This window comes from Haematobia irritans, chromosome 2 (genome assembly GCF_050003625.1).
Source record: "Haematobia irritans isolate KBUSLIRL chromosome 2, ASM5000362v1, whole genome shotgun sequence".
Taxonomy (NCBI): Eukaryota; Metazoa; Arthropoda; class Insecta; order Diptera; family Muscidae; genus Haematobia; species Haematobia irritans.
Window position 1 is genome coordinate 94,479,883 of NC_134398.1, and position 19,085 is coordinate 94,498,967.

Below are 19,085 nucleotides of genomic sequence, written 5' to 3' on the forward strand. Positions count from 1 at the left end.
AAGGCTGTGGAAAGGTTCATTCGCCCGAACCGAAACATGTACAGTCCAGGCGTGTATAGATTGGTATCTGGCGTTTTCTTTTCAATGGCTCTATTAACCATGTTCCTTAATCTACTATATCTGTCCATAAAGCTCGAAAAATAATTGTATAATTAGATATAATGCATTTGGACGTCAATTGCCTGTTTCGGTATCAGACTAACATGTAATATAATAAGCAACGATGAGCCCGTCGTAAAACTAGGAAGAAACACGACTAATGTACGCGTTAGAATTGTTGTTGTATCCTGGAAACCAGTTTCTGTTAATTGTCATATGTTGTAGTTGACTGTAGAAACAATAAGCATTGTTCGACTGTTCACCACTTAGGTGAATTCTAACAAATTAGCTTTCTAAAAATAAATTTCGTGATGTTGCATTACTATGTAACAAAACGAAATAAAAATAAGATTAAGGGACTTGAAAGTTATATGAAAAGAGGATGTACAGTGGGAGAAAAGATGATTCAATTTGTAAGAGGAAATTTCCCAAATGTTTTCTCCATAAGGAGTTAGCATAAAGGGCCAAAATTGAGTTATCTCTCCCAGCCAGATCTATACTAAAGGCTGTGGAAAGGTTCATTCGCCCGAACCGAAACATGTACAGTCCAGGCGTGTATAGATTAGTATCTGGCGTTTCTTTTCAATGGCTCTATCTATTAACCATGTTCCTTAATCTATATCTGTCCATAAAGCTCGAAAAATAATTGTATAATTAGATATAATGCATTTGGACGTCAATTGCCTGTTTCGGTATCAGGCTAACATGTAATATAATAAGCAACGATGAGCCCGTCGTAAAACTAGGAAAAAACACGACTAATGTACGCGTTAGAATTATTGTTGTATCCTGGAAACCAGTTTCTGTTAATTGTCATATGTTGTAGTTGACTGTAGAAACAATAAGCATTGTTCGACTGTTCACCACTTAGGTGAATTCTAACAAATTAGCTTTCTAAAAATAAATTTCGTGATGTTGCATTACTATGTAACAAAACGAAATAAAAATAAGATTAAGGGACTTGAAAGTTATATGAAAAGAGGATGTACAGTGGGAGAAAAGATGATTCAATTTGTAAGAGGAAATTTCCCAAATGTTTTCTCCATAAGGAGTTAGCATAAAGGGCCCAAAATTGAGTTATCTCTCCCAGCCAGATATATACTAAAGGATGTGGAAAGGTTCATTCGCCCGAACCGAAACATGTACAGTCCAGGCGTGTATAGATTAGTATCTGGCGTTTTCTTTTCAATGGCTCTATTAACCATGTTCCTTAATCTATATCTGTCCATAAAGTTCGAAAAATAATTGTATAATTAGATATAATGCATTTGGACGTCAATTGCCTGTTTCGGTATCAGACTAACATGTAATATAATAAGCAACGATGAGCCCGTCGTAAAACTAGGAAAAAACACGACTAATGTACGCGTTAGAATTGTTGTTGTATCCTGGAAACCAGTTTCTGTTAATTGTCATATGTTGTAGTTGACTGTAGAAACAATAAGCATTGTTCGACGGTTCACCACTTAGGTGAATTCTAACAAATTAGCTTTCTAAAAATAAATTTCGTGAAGATGATTCAATTTGTAAGAGGAAATTTCCCAAATGTTCTAATCTTTATATATATATATATATATATATATATATATATATATATATATATATATATATATATATATATATATATATATATATATATATATATATATATATATATATATATATATATATATATATATATATATATATATATATATATATAATATATATATATATATATATATATATATATATATATATATATATATATATATATATATATATATATATATATATATATATATATATATATATATATATATATATATATATATATATATAATATATATATATATATATATATATATATGATAATGATGGGTTCTAGTGGAAATAAGGAAAGTTTAATTATTAAATTGCGTTTGAATTATGCATTTCTATGCTACTTACCGCTAAACGTGACAAAAAAATTACAATAGTTCTCTGAAAATAAAAGCTAAATTGAAACAAATATAAAAAGCCAAATCCAAATTGACAGTTATAGAAGTCAATACATATTTTTTGTTTGTTTATTTGAATTGTTTCCATGACTTTACTTCACTTAAATATGCATCAGCTCAGAGTGAGTAAAAAGGTAACTCATTGCTGATCGAGAAAAAGTGAGTTTGGGAAAAATTCAACTGACTCAACACTGCATAAATAATGAGTTCCCAATAAACACAGGATGAGCGTTTTTCAAATGCAACAACTTTTCAGTTTGAGGGTAACTATAATTATCAACATAAATTCAACTCGACTTGAAACAGCTCATATTCAATACATCTTCAAATTGTTTGCGAATTACTTCCAATTTGCCAAAATGTTGACGAAATCTTTGAAAAGGGGTTGAAGATAATATGAGAAAACTTTGACAAAACACTACCCTAAAATGCAACGAAAAAACCATGTGGTTTTCAATACTTGTTTGTGCAACGAAGTTCGTGGTCAATTGAAAGAAATAAAAAACATTTTAGACAAAAAACTGAATTTACTCCAAATAGTTTCTAATAATACGTAAGTGAAAATAAAAAAATGATATGAAACTTTAAGGAAGACACTAAATTATATCTCTTTGCCGAAAACTAAAATGATGGATTCTACGTTCTTTAAAACATTAAAAAGCTGACCGATGAAAAAATGTTGGACAAGTAACTGGAACTGCTTCAAATAGTTTATAATAATTGGTAAGTCAATATGAAAAATTAAATCAACACTTTAGAGAAGTCACTAAATTTAAATCTCATTGCAGAAAACTAAAATATTTGGATGCTGCATTCTTGGAAACATTAAGAGGTTGACCAATGAAAAATGATGGTGGCTTATCGAAAAGAGAAAGTTTCCATAAATCAAAGTACAATGAATTAAACTTGGTATTTATGCTTTTCCATATCAACTACTGGGTGATAATTCGCATCACGCCTATAGTTTAATTTACATCGCATCATCGGTTTAATTTGATATTTTGTGAATTGAAATTGCTGGAAATTTATTCTAACTCTCTAGTCATCAAGTTCCTTGCTCATTTCCCGAATTTTAATGAGTTTTACAAGAATTTTGTGACACCAACGTTCTTGAGGAATTTTGTGGGTTTCAATACATTTTTTGCCACGAAGTACGTGGTCAGTTATTTTTATTGACATAAAACTGAAATTAATCCAAAACGGTAATTATAATTGGTAAGTCAAAATAAAAAGTGAAATGAAAACGTAATGGAAATCACAAAACTCGATTGTTTTGCAGAAAACTAAAATCATTGGATATTATATTCTTGGAAGATGTTGACCGGTGAAAAAATGATGAAGGAAACAACAAAGAAAAGATTCCAGAAAACTTGCAAAGTGCAACCAATTAAAACAAAGTGCAACAGTTCCTAAATCAAGAACTTCTGGATGAAAATGTGCATTACATCAATTTACATTCCGTCATCAGTTTGATATTTTGTGAATTCCTCTTGATGGAATCTATTCTAACACGCAGGCCAGCAAGTTCCTCGATAGTAATTATTTGAAATTGTCAGCATATTAATTAATAATTAATTAATTAATAGTTATGTGACACCAACATTATGGGGGAAATTATACATGAAAAATGTTTAAGTTATTTAAAGTTGTATTGATAGTTTTAGTTATTAATACCTTTAATAAGATAATTATGTTTTGATTGGTATTATAACATATTATTATTTTTTATATTGTTAATGTTATTTTTAATATTATTATATTTTTAACGAAAAAAATTAATAAAATGTACAAAATCACTAGAAATTTAGTGTTGACTTTCAGTAAGAACTGGGATTGACTTTCATGCAAATTGTGGTTAGAAAATATTCGCAGCAATATTAGTTTTTAATTTGTCTCACATTGAAAACTGTTTGAGAAATTATTGAGTAGCAATGCATTTCAATTTGAGGATTACAATTGAGAGATTATTGCTATTGTGTTGAATTTTACTGTTGAGGGTAATGTCTGTTTTTTGTTGAGAACGCGATTTTCTCAACAATTTCTCAACTTGAATATTACCCTAATCCTTTGAAAAAATGTTTGAAAAATTATTGCATTTTAGTATTTTTCAAACGTTTGTGTTTATTGGGTTAGCTTAAAGTCGCCTCAAATTAGTTAGTAAAAAGCTAGTTTGATTTTTAGTGAGTTCGAGACATTCCTACAGGGGGCCGTTATAGACCTGAAAAATGTACACGAACATTTCTTTTGTGTAGGCTTAGTACAGCCATCGTATGCAAAGTTAGAAGTTTTTATAACAAATAAATAACAGATTCTGAAACTTTAATATGTTTTTATAAATATTTGCAAATTTTATTGGGAAAGGCACTTATATATGGCAGAAACCACGATTTTAAAAATCCATCTAAAATTTGAATCGAAATTTCCTCTGATTGGTGTATAAATTTTGGGGTTGTTTTAATCAGCTGATTTTCAGTGTGTTCGAAAGTATAATGTTGCCACAATTTTTAAAAGTTAACACAAAAAAGTTTTAAGCTAAATTATCTTTGATTTTTGTGAATACTATCCGCTTTCCTAAACAAATCAAAGGTCTTTTTGAAAATATAAGGTAATTAAATTATAACTTTTACAAAATCAATGGGCTAAGAAAAGTGAATTTTTATCAAATTTATTGCATGAAAAATATGGCATCTTCAATTCTGCAAAGTGTTCTTGGTGCACAAATCACTGAGCAAATTGAAAAAAAACTAACGCCGCCAATATCTTTCTGCACATGGAGGCCGCCACGATAGAAAATTTGTTTGCAATATTATTGTAAATACTTAAGCAATAGAAATGAGAAAAACCTTAATAGAATGGTTAATTATGTCCACTATAATTAAATTTCCTTTAATGTATGGATGTTAAAAACTGTTTGACCAAAACCAAAATAAAAACTTCTCCGCCGTCAAAAACAAAAACGAGAACGACACGGCGATCGTTTGTTCATGAGTACATTTAGGAGGGATAGAAAAAAACAAATCAAAACAAAGGTAGAAATCGCCTTTTTATTTGTTCTTGATAAACTGCTCTTGTCCTTACATTATTCACTGCTAACCGGCAGGCATTTTATGGCTTTGAATTACGCACTTACTCTTAATTTTTTATGTTTATACTGGCAAAATATGTTTTTTTTATGGCTTTGAATTACGCACTTACTCTTAATTTTTTATGTTTATACTGGCAAAATATGTTTTTTTTATAATTTCTGTCTGCAAATAATATGGCTTGCAGAAAAAATTAGCTGTCACATTTTTCGATTAAAAGTCCGAAAAAAGTGTTCACACGTGTGACTCAGAACAACTATCTTTGTGTGTGGTGTGTGGTGTGTAGAAAGTGTACAGTGTGGTGCACAATGCGGTGTGACCCAGAACAGACATGTATGTATATTCTTTAAAACAGCTTCCCAACCCAATTTGCTTTGCGCCTCCCAAAAATGTATCAATTTCGTTGCGCCCCAACCTAAAACAAATTTTGTTTATCCAAACAAACAGAAATAAATATTAACAAAAGCTGAAAATATGATTAACAATAATTAATTAAAAATAAAAATGTTAATGAATATAAATATAAAAGAGTTATCAATTAGTCGGAAATTTGCAATTGTTCCTTTCATTAGCTAGATTTTTAATATTTGGTACTATTACTGATAAAGTACGCCTCAAACATGAAGGCAAGAAGATATTTTGACTTTATGTCTAAAAGTGATGAAAATGGTTTCTAAAATTTTAAAATTTTAAAAAAGTGGGTATTGGTTCTGAATATTTTAGCAAGAAATTTAGCCGTTGCAAATAAAGTGAACGGCTATTAATGGGAAACCTACAAAAAATTATAGAATTGCATGTAACTTCTATTCTTTTCTCACTGTAATTATAAATGAACATTTCGAAATGGACGAATGGTATGCTCTTTTGTAGTATATTATTGATGTTTTGTTGAACTTAACAATTTGTGTTGTTTTACCAATTTAATGATACAAAACCTGCTCAACCAAAAATGACGCTGCGTCCCCCTGGAATCTCGTGGTGCCCCCTCATTTGGGAAGAGCTGCTTTAAAATATATTACTAAAGAAAAGTAATCGTGAAAAATTGGCGATTGTAGCGGTTAATTTTTAATTCTAATTCAGAAAATCAAGAAAAAATATTTAATTTGACGCTGGAAAAATGTGGATATACATATATTCAAGGACAGTAAAAGCTTCCAAAACTACAAAAATCGCGACGACGCTGAGATCAATGGCACAAGGATCATCGTGAATGAAAACAAACAGTTTATGTGAAAAACGGAACTTTTTTTGTTTGCGTTTAAAATTTGTAAATTTAGTATAAATAGCGCATTTTTGTATCCTGCGCCACACTGTGGAACAGAGTATTATAAGTTAGTGCATATGTTTGCAACACCCAGAAGGAGACGAGATACACCCAGAAAAAAGTGCCTTCGAAACTAAAGGAAAAATTTTTCATCAATATAGTTTATCCATTTTATTTCCATTAAGGTAAAATTTTGTGAGAAATAATAAAATTTACTCGTTTCAGTAAAAATATCCTATACTGTAAGCAGTTAGGAATAGTTCATTAACTGGAATAAGGCATGGAATTTTACTCATACTATTTTCTTCGCTGGGTATAAGAATTTACTACTGAACAAGAAAATTTTATTCACCGATAACAAAGCATTCGTAAAAATAAACAAAACCCGAACTAAAACCAAGTTTCCTCAAAATTAGTAAAATTTCTTATAAAATGATAATTGCGACTTCCTTTATAATAGAAAGTTTTTCATACATACGAACAACACTTGGCATAGAAAAATATTTTAGTTCATTCGTACTAAGAAGTATGCAATCCAATCAAAACTTAAGGAAACACACTTGTTAGAATATAGGAAATTTTCCTATATTTCTATTGTCTACCTGTAATCGATACCTGTCATCGCAATCGATGTGTTTGCGCGTGGGTGTAATCGATATGTTTGCGCGTGGGTTGTTTTTTTAGTTGGAATCGCGTTGTTGTGGTATACGGAAAGATTGTTAAAAAATAATATTGTAAAATAATATAATAAATAACAAATAAAATATATAAAATATTTATTATTTTAAATTAGTGAGAAAAATTTTCGTTTTTTGAAAATAAATCTATCAATGTTCGTGATGGTATATAAACAAAGAAAACACCAGCAGAATAACAACCCTTTCATTTGTCTTCATTTTGGAATCTTCAATTATCAGGTAATATTCAGTGACGCTAACCTTTTGTAACAAAAATGGTTTATGATTTTTTATATTTGTAGGTATTGAAATTGTAAAAGGAGGACAAAATCGTTAGGCAGCAACTTATTAAAAGTGAAAAGTACAAGAAGAAGAAAAAGTGCGTTTTACAGTTGATAATATCACATGGAAACTGGAAACAGCGGAATAATAAACTAATATTTCAAGGAGATTCGATGCTGTTGATTCTTAATAAGTTATTCAATGTATTAATAAAACATGTCTTTTATTGAAGATAAAATTGCTCAAATAAATAAATAAAATTGTATTTAAAAACGAAGGTAAGCAGTTCTAATTATGAAGTAAAAGTTTTACCACAAATGTGTAAGATTTGTCCAAATGAATGAAAAAATTTCAATAAAATCATTCCATATATGAATTCAAATCAGTTAAATTTTTTCATTCTGTAGTATAGTGGTACATAAATATAGGAAAATGTTAACTAATATATGGAATGCATTATACCTAATTTCTACGAAAATCACATCGTTCAAACAAATAAAAATGTCTTTGGCGCTATACGAAGTTCAACTTTCTTCACAATGAGTTCATTTTAACTTAAAGAAGGGGTCACTTTTTTCTGGGTGTAGATACATGGTATCTTTGACAAAAATGCTAACGGTGGGCTCCTGAGTCGATATAGCCATGTCCATCTGTCCGTGAACACATGTTTGTAATCAAAGTCTAGGTCGACTTCAAATTTGGAACAAATATGTGTTTTGGCTATATATATATATATATATATATATATATATATATATATATATATATATATATATATATATATATATATATATATATATATATATATATATATATATATATATATATATATATATATATATATATATATATATATATATATATATATATATATATATATATATATATAGCCAAAACACATATTTGTTCCAAATTTGAAGTCGACCTAGACTTTGATTACAAACATGTGTTCACGGACAGATGGACATGGCTATATCGACTCAGGAGCCCACCGTTAGCATTTTTGTCAAAGATACCATGTATCTACACCCAGAAAAAAGTGACCCCTTTTTTAAGTTAAAATGAACTCATTGTGAAGAAAGTTGAACTTCGTATAGCGCCAAAGACATTTTTATTTGTTTGAACGATGTGATTTTCGTAGAAATTAGGTATAATGCATTCCATATATTAGTTAACATTTTCCTATATTTATGTACCACTATACTACAGAATGAAAAAATTTAACTGATTTGAATTCATATATGGAATGATTTTATTGAAATTTTTTCATTCATTTGGACAAATCTTACACATTTGTGGTAAAACTTTTACTTCATAATTAGAACTGCTTACCTTCGTTTTTAAATACAATTTTATTTATTTATTTGAGCAATTTTATCTTCAATAAAAGACATGTTTTATTAATACATTGAATATACTTATTAAGAATCAACAGCATCGAATCTCCTTGAAATATTAGATTATTATTCCGCTGTTTCCAGTTTCCATGTGATATTATCAACTGTAAAACGCACTTTTTCTTCTTCTTGTACTTTTCACTTTTAATAAGTTGCTGCCTAACGATTTTGTCCTCCTTTTACAATTTCAATACCTACAAATATAAAAAATCATAAACCATTTTTGTTACAAAAGGTTAGCGTCACTGAATATTACCTGATAATTGAAGATTCCAAAATGAAGACAAATGAAAGGGTTGTTATTCTGCTGGTGTTTTCTTTGTTTATATACCATCACGAACATTGATAGATTTATTTTCAAAAAACGAAAATTTTTCTCACTAATTTAAAATAATAAATATTTTATATATTTTATTTGTTATTTATTATATTATTTTACAATATTATTTTTTAACAATCTTTCCGTATACCACAACAACGCGATTCCAACTAAAAAAACAACCCACGCGCAAACATATCGATTACACCCACGCGCAAACACATCGATTGCGATGACAGGTATCGATTACAGGTAGACAATAGAAATATAGGAAAATTTCCTATATTCTAACAAGTGTGTTTCCTTAAGTTTTGATTGGATTGCATACTTCTTAGTACGAATGAACTAAAATATTTTTCTATGCCAAGTGTTGTTCGTATGTATGAAAAACTTTCTATTATAAAGGAAGTCGCAATTATCATTTTATAAGAAATTTTACTAATTTTGAGGAAACTTGGTTTTAGTTCGGGTTTTGTTTATTTTTACGAATGCTTTGTTATCGGTGAATAAAATTTTCTTGTTCAGTAGTAAATTCTTATACCCAGCGAAGAAAATAGTATGAGTAAAATTCCATGCCTTATTCTAGTTAATGAACTATTCCTAACTGCTTACAGTATAGGATATTTTTACTGAAACGAGTAAATTTTATTATTTCTCACAAAATTTTACCTTAATGGAAATAAAATGGATAAACTATATTGATGAAAAATTTTTCCTTTAGTTTCGAAGGCACTTTTTTCTGGGTGTATCTCGTCTCCTTCTGGGTGTTGCAAACATATGCACTAACTTATAATACCCTGTTCCACAGTGTGGCGCAGGATACAAAAATGCGCTATTTATACTAAATTTACAAATTTTAAACGCAAACAAAAAAAAGTTCCGTTTTTCACATAAACTGTTTGTTTTCTTTCACGATGATCCTTGTGCCATTGATCTCAGCGTCGTCGCGATTTTTGTAGTTTTGGAAGCTTTTACTGTCCTTGAATATATGTATATCCACATTTTTCCAGCGTCAAATTAAATATTTTTTCTTGATTTTCTGAATTAGAATTAAAAATTAACCGCTACAATCGCCAATTTTTCACGATTACTTTTCTTTAGTAATATATTTTAAAGCAGCTCTTCCCAAATGAGGGGGCACCACGAGATTCCAGGGGGACGCAGCGTCATTTTTGGTTGAGCAGGTTTTGTATCATTAAATTGGTAAAACAACACAAATTGTTAAGTTCAACAAAACATCAATAATATACTACAAAAGAGCATACCATTCGTCCATTTCGAAATGTTCATTTATAATTACAGTGAGAAAAGAATAGAAGTTACATGCAATTCTATAATTTTTTGTAGGTTTCCCATTAATAGCCGTTCACTTTATTTGCAACGGCTAAATTTCTTGCTAAAATATTCAGAACCAATACCCACTTTTTTAAAATTTTAAAATTTTAGAAACCATTTTCATCACTTTTAGACATAAAGTCAAAATATCTTCTTGCCTTCATGTTTGAGGCGTTAGGTTAGGTTAGGTTAAAGTGGCAGCCCGATAAAATTTCAGGCTCACTTAGACTATTCAGTCCATTGTGATACCACATTTAACTAAAAGTACCTATTACATATGGGCACTTCTAGTCTTAACCACTGAACCTTCTCTATTATTTACTTTTGTGGAACCAACCAGATTGCTCCAAAAACATTAACAAACTGCTTAAGTTAACGTTTTCCAGGTCAGCCAGTAATCTAAAGCTATATGCTCCTAAAATTCGCTTACGCCTTACACAAAAAGCAGGACACTCACACAAGAGGTGTTTAATTGATTCCTTTTCCTCCACGTCATGACAGCTTATACAATAGTCATTATACTTCGCACCTATAGTTTTTGCAAATTCGCCTATCAGGCAGCGACCCGTTATAGCAGATATTAGGAGTGCTATCTGACGCCTTGAGAACACTAGCATATCTAGTGTGCGGTTTAAGTTTAAATGGGGCCATATTTGCTTGGTGTCGTTACAACCCTTGCAATTTTCCCATCGAATATTGGCCATCATAACAGCCTTCTCACGCAGTAAGAGCTTGCAGGTGGCCAGAGGCATACCAACAGATTCTAGTTCCCCTGGAATATGTAAGGTAGTTCCTAGCCTTGCTAACACATCTGCTTCACAGTTCCCCGGTATGTTCCTATGACCAGGCACCCATATTAGGTGAATATTGTACTGCTCAGCCATCTCGTTGAGAGATTTGCGGCAGTCTATGGCCGTTTTTGAGTTAAGGAACACAGAGTCCAAGGATTTTATTGCAGGTTGACTGTCTGAGTATATATTAATGCCAATATTTGTTGGAACATTACTTCTCAGCCAATTCACCACCTCTCTTATTGCCAATATTTCAGCCTGAAAAACACTACAGTGATTAGGTAATCTTTTCGCTATTCGAATTTCCAGATCTTTAGAATATACTCCGAACCCCACTTGTCCATTCAATTTGGAGCCATCAGTATAGAAATCTATATATCTTTTATTCCCCGGGGTCTGTGTACACCACGCCTCACTGTTGGGAATTAGAGTTTCAAACTTTTTGTCGAAAAGTGGTTTTGCCAGGGTGTAATCCACTACGTTAGGCACATCTGGCATTACTTTGAGGACCGAAGTATGACCGTACATTTTTTCCGACCATAGCGATAGCTCACGCAACCGCACAGCCGTTGTTGCAGCTGACTGTTTGGCCAAAATGTCTAAAGGCAATAGATGTAGCATGACATTAAGGGAGTCTGTTCCTGTCTTACTAAATGCGCCTGAGATACATAAGCTCGCCATACGCTGAACTTTATCTAAACAAGTCGGTTTCTGAAGTGCCGGCCACCAGACTACAACACCGTATAGCATTATAGGTCTAACCACTGCCGTGTATAGCCAATGCACAATTTTTGGTCTTAGTCCCCACTTTTTCCCTATTGCCTTTTTGCACGAGTACAAAGCTACCGTGGCTTTTCTCGCCCTCTCTTCAATATTAAGCCTAAAATTCAGCTTCCTGTCCAAAATAACGCCAAGGTATTTTGCACACTCACCAAAGGGAATTTCAGTACCCCCTAAGGAAATGGGCCTAACCGTGGGAGTTTTGCGATCTTTGCAGTACATGACTATTTCTGTCTTTGCTGGATTTACACCAAGACCATTATCTTTCGCCCATTTCTCAGTCATCCGGAGAGCTCTCTGTATAATATCTCTGATTGTGGATGGGAATTTTCCCCTGACTGCTAGCGCCACATCATCTGCGTATGCCACTACTTTTATCCTTTCTTTTTCTAGAGAAACCAAAAGGTTGTTTATAGCAACATTCCAAAGAAGAGGTGATAGAACTCCTCCTTGGGGAGTGCCTCTGTTCACATACCTTTGTATGTTTGCTTGCCCTAGTGTGGCTGAAATACGTCTCTTCATTAGAAGTTCGTCTAACAGCCTAAGTATACCTGGATCAACATTCAGAGTTTTCAGTCCATTTAATATCGAGCTCGGATGGACATTATTGAACGCCCCTTCGATGTCTAGAAACGCCACGATTGTGTATTCTTTGGCAGATAGTGAGCTTTCAATAAAGCTGACCAGTTCATGCAATGCGGTCTCAGTAGACCTGCCCTTCGAGTATGCATGCTGTCGTTTCGAGAGCAAACCTGAATCCACGCTAGTTCTAAGATACATGTCTATCATCCTCTCCAGGGTCTTAAGTAGGAATGAGGATAAGCTGATTGGTCGGAAATCCTTCGCACTCGAGTGAGAGGCTTTTCCTGCTTTAGGTATGAAGACGACCTTTGTTTCCCTCCACTTTTCTGGAATATATGCTAAGTTTACACATTGTTTATATATCACCGTCAACCAGGGGATAATTCTTTCAGCCACTGCCTGTAACTCCGCCGGAGTAATTCCATCAGGTCCGGGGGATTTGAATGGTCCAAAGCTATTTAAAGCCCATTTTATTCTAGATTCCGACACAATTTCCTCGATAGGAAATGATCGCTGAGCCTCTGTTACACCGCCGGAACATGGTTCAACCGTCTGATTTCCAGGGAAGTGTGTGTCCAAAAGTACTTCCAACGTCTCCTCACTGGACGTTGTCCAATTTCCCTCCGATGTTTTAATGAAACCTGGAGCGGTGTTAGTGGATGCTAGTACCTTCCGTAGTCTGGAAGCCTCTGACGTATTCTCAATACTGCTACAGTAATCATCCCAAGAGTTTTGTTGAGACCTTCTCAGTTCTCGTTTATATTCTCTCAGATTCATCTTGTAAGTGTCCCAATCCTCCGGAGCTCTTGTGGACTTTGCTTTGTTAAAGAGCTTCCTGCAGGATTTCCTCATATTACTTAACTCCGTAGTCCACCATGGCGGCCGATTTTTTCCCCTTGGCTTTCCTCTAGGGCATGCAGCTTTCAGTGAAATGTTGAAGGCCTTAGTAATCCGCTCCACTGCGTGTTCGATATCTTGCACAGTGCTCATAATTGTCTCCGGCACTTCCGGTATCATCAAATTGAACGATTCCCTATACCTATTCCAATCAGCTTTCCTAACATTTCGCGGAAATATGGTCTTTGAAGTACGAACAGCCAATCTGAAACTGATGTAGCGATGATCTGAGAAGCTATGCTTCCTCAAAACTTGCCACTCAGTTATCTTATCATTCAGTTCCGGAGAGGTCAACGTTACGTCCAAAACCTCTTGTCTGTTCCTGGTGACGAAGGTTGGTGCATCTCCCTTATTGCAAACTACCAGGTTAGTACGCAAAATAAACTCTATTCGCGACTCTCCCCTTGCATTAGTATCACTACTTCCCCAAATACTATGATGTGCATTTGCATCGCATCCCATAATGAGTTTTGTCTTTGTTTTTAGTGACTCCTCAACTAAGGTCTTAACGGCACAGGGTGGCATATCCCTATCATGTCCCATGTAGACCGAAGATACCCAATATTTGCATGTGGATATCTCTAGACTGGCTACGACAGTGTCTGCATTGCTCAATGAAGGAAGAAGAAACAAGTTTAGTTCGTTTTTAGCAATTATACATGCCCGATTTATATCGTTACCGGTATTATGCAAAAGTTTGAAACCCGGAGTGCTTAATTCACAGATCTTGTTCTTATATATGTATGGTTCTTGAATAAGAACTATATCTATGTCTCCTTTCATCAGGAGAACTTTTAAGGCAGCACAAGCGGCCTTACAATGGTGAAGATTTATCTGGAGGAACCGTAGAACCATCCAAATTTTCAACCACCGTCACATCAGCCGCTTCAATTGAGTCATCAAGGGCTTCCTCTTCACAGATCTCGGTGACTCTCGCAACAATCCGCGGTTCAGCTTTGGTGAGGCTTGAGCCTGTAGAAACTTCCCGCATATGATTTTCGCCATAGTCTGCAGGTTTTATGTCTCCTTCGGCTTCGCTAGGAGATTTTTTCACTGCTGACTCTACCGGAGGCTTGTCCGTTTCGGTATCCTTTGACTGATCGCTTTTGTATACCTTCATATGGATATCATGAAAGCCATAACTTACGCGTCCTTGGGTCTGGGCTAGATGTGGCAGCGACTCTATGTTTAATATAAACACCGCATGTCGTCTTGGTCCATCCACCTCATCCAAACGACCAACCTTCCAATCGGCGGTTGGAAGATCTGGGTTACATTCTTTTAGTCTCTCTAGTATTGACTCAGGATCAGGAGGGTTTGCCGGTATCCATGCATGTGCTCTAGGTTTAGCCGGTATGTCTTTTTTATCGACTAACTCCAAAGCGGCTCCTTCCCAAACTTCACCAATTAGCATCAATGCAGCTTTAAAGCAATCCATAGACCTCTGGTCTGCAAAAGCTATTAACTTATATCGTCCTTGATACCATCCAGCATCTTGCCGTCGAGGACTTGGTCCGGGAAACTTTTTTCGCACCTCTGAGTAGACACCAGACATCGCGTTCTCAATTTCCCCCCATTTTTGCCTTGGAATCATACCGTCCAATGCTCCTTTATTAATAATAGCCATCACAAGGCTGTCTTTTGCAACTGAGGCAAACGATCTTTGATCCCGTTTAGAGGATGGTAGCTCATCCGGTGATCGTTCCCTTTTTCCAGCTTCAAGAATTCCTTGAGCCCATTTTAAGGAATCGCTTTGCTTAGCCGACAACGTGCTTGGGTCGACTGATCCTAATTTCTTTAGGATAAACAAAGCATTTCTTCGTTCCTTGAATCTCTTTCGAGAGGGATTGCCTCCTTTTGATGTCGTCACCTTAGAAAAGGTTCGACTTGCCAAAGTGTCACCGCCAGTCGACCCGTCTACAGGTCGACTAATTGGGCCTGACTCTTGGTCGCTGCCCAAATTTATAACTTCAGTCGTTACCCGTCCACTGGGCCCTGAAGTTAGCAACCCAGTGGATGACTTTGAATTTCGCTGCATGGTGGTTTATTATTTCCACCACACGTGAAATTCGTAATAAGTACTTATTACGATGAAATCCTCCGCTATTAGAAAACACGTCCGTTCAGTTCGACGGTTGAATGAGGCGTACTTTATCAGTAATAGTACCAAATATTAAAAATCTAGCTAATGAAAGGAACAATTGCAAATTTCCGACTAATTGATAACTCTTTTATATTTATATTCATTAACATTTTTATTTTTAATTAATTATTGTTAATCATATTTTCAGCTTTTGTTAATATTTATTTCTGTTTGTTTGGATAAACAAAATTTGTTTTAGGTTGGGGCGCAACGAAATTGATACATTTTTGGGAGGCGCAAAGCAAATTGGGTTGGGAAGCTGTTTTAAAGAATATACATACATGTCTGTTCTGGGTCACACCGCATTGTGCACCACACTGTACACTTTCTACACACCACACACCACACACAAAGATAGTTGTTCTGAGTCACACGTGTGAACACTTTTTTCGAACTTTTAATCGAAAAATGTGACAGCTAATTTTTTCTGCAAGCCATATTATTTGCAGACAGAAATTATAAAAAAAAACATATTATGCCAGTATAAACATAAAAAATTAAGAGTAAGTGCGTAATTCAAAGCCATAAAAAAAACATATTTTGCCAGTATAAACATAAAAAATTAAGAGTAAGTGCGTAATTCAAAGCCATAAAATGCCTGCCGGTTAGCAGTGAATAATGTAAGGACAAGAGCAGTTTATCAAGAACAAATAAAAAGGCGATTTCTACCTTTGTTTTGATTTGTTTTTTTCTATCCCTCCTAAATGTTCTCATGAACAAACGATCGCCGTGTCGTTCTCGTTTTTGACGGCGGAGAAGTTTTTATTTTGGTTTTGGTCAAACAGTTTTTAACATCCATACATTAAAGGAAATTTAATTATAGTGGACATAATTAACCATTCTATTAAGGTTTTTCTCATTTCTATTGCTTAAGTATTTACAATAATATTGCAAACAAATTTTCTATCGTGGCGGCCTCCATGTGCAGAAAGATATTGGCGGCGTTAGTTTTTTTTCAATTTGCTCAGTGATTTGTGCACCAAGAACACTTTGCAGAATTGAAGATGCCATATTTTTCATGCAATAAATTTGATAAAAATTCACTTTTCTTAGCCCATTGATTTTGTAAAAGTTATAATTTAATTACCTTATATTTTCAAAAAGACCTTTGATTTGTTTAGGAAAGCGGATAGTATTCACAAAAATCAAAGATAATTTAGCTTAAAACTTTTTTGTGTTAACTTTTAAAAATTGTGGCAACATTATACTTTCGAACACACTGAAAATCAGCTGATTAAAACAACCCCAAAATTTATACACCAATCAGAGGAAATTTCGATTCAAATTTTAGATGGATTTTTAAAATCGTGGTTTCTGCCATATATAAGTGCCTTTCCCAATAAAATTTGCAAATATTTATAAAAACATATTAAAGTTTCAGAATCTGTTATTTATTTGTTATAAAAACTTCTAACTTTGCATACGATGGCTGTACTAAGCCTACACAAAAGAAATGTTCGTGTACATTTTTCAGGTCTATAACGGCCCCCTGTAGGAATGTCTCGAACTCACTAAAAATCAAACTAGCTTTTTACTAACTAATTTGAGGCGACTTTAAGCTAACCCAATAAACACAAACGTTTGAAAAATACTAAAATGCAATAATTTTTCAAACATTTTTTCAAAGGATTAGGGTAATATTCAAGTTGAGAAATTGTTGAGAAAATCGCGTTCTCAACAAAAAACAGACATTACCCTCAACAGTAAAATTCAACACAATAGCAATAATCTCTCAATTGTAATCCTCAAATTGAAATGCATTGCTACTCAATAATTTCTCAAACAGTTTTCAATGTGAGACAAATTAAAAACTAATATTGCTGCGAATATTTTCTAACCACAATTTGCATGAAAGTCAATCCCAGTTCTTACTGAAAGTCAACACTAAATTTCTAGTGATTTTGTACATTTTATTAATTTTTTTCGTTAAAAATATAATAATATTAAAAATAACATTAACAATATAAAAAATAATAATATGTTATAATACCAATCAAAACATAATTATCTTATTAAAGGTATTAATAACTAAAACTATCAATACAACTTTAAATAACTTAAACATTTTTCATGTATAATTTCCCCCATAATGTTGGTGTCACATAACTATTAATTAATTAATTATTAATTAATATGCTGACAATTTCAAATAATTACTATCGAGGAACTTGCTGGCCTGCGTGTTAGAATAGATTCCATCAAGAGGAATTCACAAAATATCAAACTGATGACGGAATGTAAATTGATGTAATGCACATTTTCATCCAGAAGTTCTTGATTTAGGAACTGTTGCACTTTGTTTTAATTGGTTGCACTTTGCAAGTTTTCTGGAATCTTTTCTTTGTTGTTTCCTTCATCATTTTTTCACCGGTCAACATCTTCCAAGAATATAATATCCAATGATTTTAGTTTTCTGCAAAACAATCGAGTTTTGTGATTTCCATTACGTTTTCATTTCACTTTTTATTTTGACTTACCAATTATAATTACCGTTTTGGATTAATTTCAGTTTTATGTCAATAAAAATAACTGACCACGTACTTCGTGGCAAAAAATGTATTGAAACCCACAAAATTCCTCAAGAACGTTGGTGTCACAAAATTCTTGTAAAACTCATTAAAATTCGGGAAATGAGCAAGGAACTTGATGACTAGAGAGTTAGAATAAATTTCCAGCAATTTCAATTCACAAAATATCAAATTAAACCGATGATGCGATGTAAATTAAACTATAGGCGTGATGCGAATTATCACCCAGTAGTTGATATGGAAAAGCATAAATACCAAGTTTAATTCATTGTACTTTGATTTATGGAAACTTTCTCTTTTCGATAAGCCACCATCATTTTTCATTGGTCAACCTCTTAATGTTTCCAAGAATGCAGCATCCAAATATTTTAGTTTTCTGCAATGAGATTTAAATTTAGTGACTTCTCTAAAGTGTTGATTTAATTTTTCATATTGACTTACCAATTATTATAAACTATTTGAAGCAGTTCCAGTTACTTGTCCAACATTTTTTCATCGGTCAGCTTTTTAATGTTTTAAAGAACGTAGAATCCATCATTTTAGTTTTCGGCAAAGAGATATAATTTAGTGTCTTCCTTAAAGTTTCATATCATTTTTTTATTTTCACTTACGTATTATTAGAAACTATTTGGAGTAAATTCAGTTTTTTGTCTAAAATGTTTTTTATTTCTTTCAATTGACCACGAACTTCGTTGCACAAACAAGTATTGAAAACCACATGGTTTTTTCGTTGCATTTTAGGGTAGTGTTTTGTCAAAGTTTTCTCATATTATCTTCAACCCCTTTTCAAAGATTTCGTCAACATTTTGGCAAATTGGAAGTAATTCGCAAACAATTTGAAGATGTATTGAATATGAGCTGTTTCAAGTCGAGTTGAATTTATGTTGATAATTATAGTTACCCTCAAACTGAAAAGTTGTTGCATTTGA

The 19,085-nt window shown here is 33.1% G+C and overlaps 4 long non-coding RNA genes across 4 annotated transcripts; 2 read left to right on the top strand and 2 right to left on the bottom strand.

Moving 5' to 3' along the window:
* Positions 1-2,292: 2,292 nt before the first annotated feature.
* LOC142225807 (uncharacterized) lies at positions 2,293-3,881 on the top strand. The gene is made up of 3 exons (XR_012719432.1): positions 2,293-2,801; positions 2,867-3,293; positions 3,358-3,881. It is a non-coding gene; the product is annotated as an uncharacterized LOC142225807 (long non-coding RNA).
* Positions 3,882-7,106: 3,225 nt separating this feature from the next.
* On the top strand, positions 7,107-7,766 carry LOC142223340 (uncharacterized). The gene is made up of 2 exons (XR_012718689.1): positions 7,107-7,342; positions 7,405-7,766. It is a non-coding gene; the product is annotated as an uncharacterized LOC142223340 (long non-coding RNA).
* Positions 7,767-8,612: 846 nt separating this feature from the next.
* On the bottom strand, positions 8,613-9,462 carry LOC142223342 (uncharacterized). Its single transcript, XR_012718690.1, has 2 exons — positions 9,038-9,462; positions 8,613-8,975 (listed from the first exon to the last, which is right to left on the bottom strand). It is a non-coding gene; the product is annotated as an uncharacterized LOC142223342 (long non-coding RNA).
* Positions 9,463-17,517: 8,055 nt separating this feature from the next.
* LOC142225809 (uncharacterized) lies at positions 17,518-19,082 on the bottom strand. Its single transcript, XR_012719434.1, has 3 exons — positions 18,598-19,082; positions 18,106-18,532; positions 17,518-18,041 (listed from the first exon to the last, which is right to left on the bottom strand). It is a non-coding gene; the product is annotated as an uncharacterized LOC142225809 (long non-coding RNA).
* Positions 19,083-19,085: the final 3 nt, after the last annotated feature.